The sequence below is a fragment of the Cryptotermes secundus genome, unplaced genomic scaffold, assembly GCF_002891405.2.
Source record: "Cryptotermes secundus unplaced genomic scaffold, Csec_1.0 scaffold1155, whole genome shotgun sequence".
Taxonomy (NCBI): Eukaryota; Metazoa; Arthropoda; class Insecta; order Blattodea; family Kalotermitidae; genus Cryptotermes; species Cryptotermes secundus.
In genome coordinates this window covers 79520-82597 of record NW_019739981.1, presented here as the reverse complement: position 1 = coordinate 82597, position 3078 = coordinate 79520, and positions in this window count along the sequence as shown.

Genomic DNA, 3078 nt, shown 5'->3' with positions numbered 1-3078 from the left:
TTCTCAGAGTTCTTCATGGATTAGGACATATGTGGTCTGTTCCGAGTGTGTTGCTCTCTCCGTCTTACGTTTCGTTTCATTTCTTTAAGGTGTATGTTGGACTCGTCGTTTTCAGACTCTGTTTCTTAAGGATCCATTTCCGTATCTTTCTCCAGTTTGTGCCTGTGTTACGAGGTGCTCTTGTCCTTATATAGTTATTTCAATTGTAGTTTGCCATACGTAGTCTGAAATGTGTTTGCTTCCTACTAAGCAACAAGTGCCCATCTACTAAATCAACTCAGTATCGTGAGTGTCATTATAAACCGACACACAATGTTCGGTTGCTTAAAAGTACCTTAAGAATACGACTCATATCTCCTTGCAGTCCAAGAGACACGGATTTCTTCTTCTTCTTCTTCATAGCGAAATAAAGAACTTCTTGGTTAAACGGTTATCAGTTTTCCTTAGCTTCCTACAGGTCCTGGCTTAAGGTCTCGGTTTGGAATCCAGCAATCCTTACCGAAGTTTCTCACTTGTTTCTCCTTGTCCCTCCAGGCAGATATCAGGATATTATCTTGAACTGGATTAAGATTCCTTACTCCCATATTTCCAATTCCTAACGCACTAATCATCCTGTCATCACCCTGACACTTCATAATCTGAGCAATTAAAAGTTTCGGTTACATAACTCAAGAATAAATTTAAATTGAAAGGGCATCTTAATGGATCTTCCTGAAGAGAACTTCAGCAAGCAGAGTATCCCGGAAGATTAACGCTCCTTTCTTATCATGAAATAGAGTCTATATATAGACGACTGAAATGCCAGATCTGAACTTGGCATGGGCTTTTAATGTGGTGCCTTGAGTAGGGAGCTAATGGCCGGAGGGGGAGAGAAACTGACCCTACCCCGGCCGACCCGTAGCTGCGCCATATTGTACTTCCCAGTTTCTCAGTAGCTCATGCTGTTCGTTGTCTGAGACCAGAAAAATAAATATAATTTTAAAAAGAGCCGCCTTGATACGAAAATAATATTACGAAAACATCTTGCGTGCTCGTCTTCCGAGGAATGAATGAAAAAAGAGCTAAGCTTTTAACTCACCAGCCTAGTTTTTCAAGAACGTATGTCTGTAGCCTATTGAGCCTCGCATCAGCACCTCTCCTTTAGACGTTTCGTATAGCCGTAACGTTCTCCTCTTATATATGACCTCATTCGAATCTGGACCAGGTTGGTTTATTCAGTTCTTATGGACAAAATTTGTGTAGTGGTAATGTTCGAAACTGACGTTTGGGAAATAATGGATCCTATTCGGACATACTTTGCGACTACCATAGTCAAAGTTCATCAGTAATTTCCTCAGTACGTCTAATGTATGTTGTCTTACGTCCTTCCACATCGTCATTTAAACAGTATTCGTGAATGCTTCCCATCTCACCCGACATTAGAAAGCTTTCACTGTTTAAACGAAGACACTAAGAGACCTAGGCATCAACCAGTCCTTAATATTTCCAGGCGAATTACTTCTTAACATTTCGAAGCAGAGATTTATTCTAAATAATACAGAAACATTAATTTTCTAGCACAAAATAAATACGTTGTTTCTATTACAAAAACAAACAGTTTAATATTGTTTAGGAAAATAATCGTTGTCCAGTTTTAGAATCTCATATAACACACAAATACACTCTGCTGGCAAATTCAGAATAATTTGATACAAAATCAGATGGTGCATGTGTTCTCTACGACAGAAGTCAAAACTGCTTTCGTCTGCATCCATTCTGATTCACCATCCACAGGCGTCGAGACGTTCGACGCTGTAGCGTCTGTTCAGTTGAAGCAGCGTTAAACAAACCGAAGAAACATTCCAGTAAAATGTTACTGTGGGATAAGAATATACACTGAGTGTAACGCAGTTAGTTGAAATGTACATGTTTAATCAACCAGGAAGCATAATGCTGAGTTGGGACGCAGCGTGACAGAGATGCTTTTAAATGAACACGAGCGGAAGTCCCGCTAGACAGAAATGAATATTTGATTAGTGCTGTACACCATTCATCCGGTAGTTAATCCCGTAGCATAAAATCATCACAATATGCATGGACACATGTGTGCTTGGTTACTTGTTCTGCCAACGCGACACAGGGGGCAGCTCTGTATCTAGCGTGTCTGGGGGCCTAACTGCTAATCCTACCCAGGTACTGCGCGTTGTTCGCTGTTTTTTGCTGTCACACAGACAACGGCTGGGTAGTGGACTGGTTTACGAAATAAAATTTGTCTTTATAGGATAATGAATGTCATTTGTGGGCCTGCTTATGTCTCAAACAATTAGTAATGAGCAGATGGACTTAAAATTGTTTCTATATTATCCACCTGTTTTAGCGTATATATTATTTTGTTTGGCAATAGATTGTATGTTTCCATAAACAGCATCAACCAGTTGGTATTTATGATAGAAATAAAGTTTGTTTTCTGTGAAATATTAACCTTTTTAATATGATTAAAGTCAAGATTGAATGTGTTAATTAAGATAAATGAGCCAAATAATACTGGGTTAATAAATATAATATTCTTATTGAATATCCCAGAGAATATGTCACAAAATTTTGTATTACGGTTTTATCCTGTGTTCTATAAAAGCTGGAAAGGCTTTTGGATCATTTTGATTTCGAGTTTTGATGAGTGTGTAGGATTTATTCGTTCGTTAGCAACATGAATATAGCTGTGGCACAAAGTAATGCATGTATGTGCGCGTACAGTTTCCGTACAGAAGTCTGCGTGATTGGCCAGTTAGGTCAGAGTCATCTGTGTACACGTGCTTCATATCCGTGCACACAATCACCGGACTGCTAACGTATGATAGAGCTGTAGGAAAATTGAGGGGCTTTGATTCATCATAGCAAGATATTTTTCACAAAGCTGGGATGCGAAACATCATATCGCACATAACATTCTGCCTTAAAGCTGTATCATGTTGTACACATAAAGGAATAAGAAAATAGATTCAGAATTACTTAGATAAAGTCCCGACACCAGTATTAACAAAATATAAACACATGTGTTCACGAAATATTAAAATACAAATTAATATAATACTCAGAGAT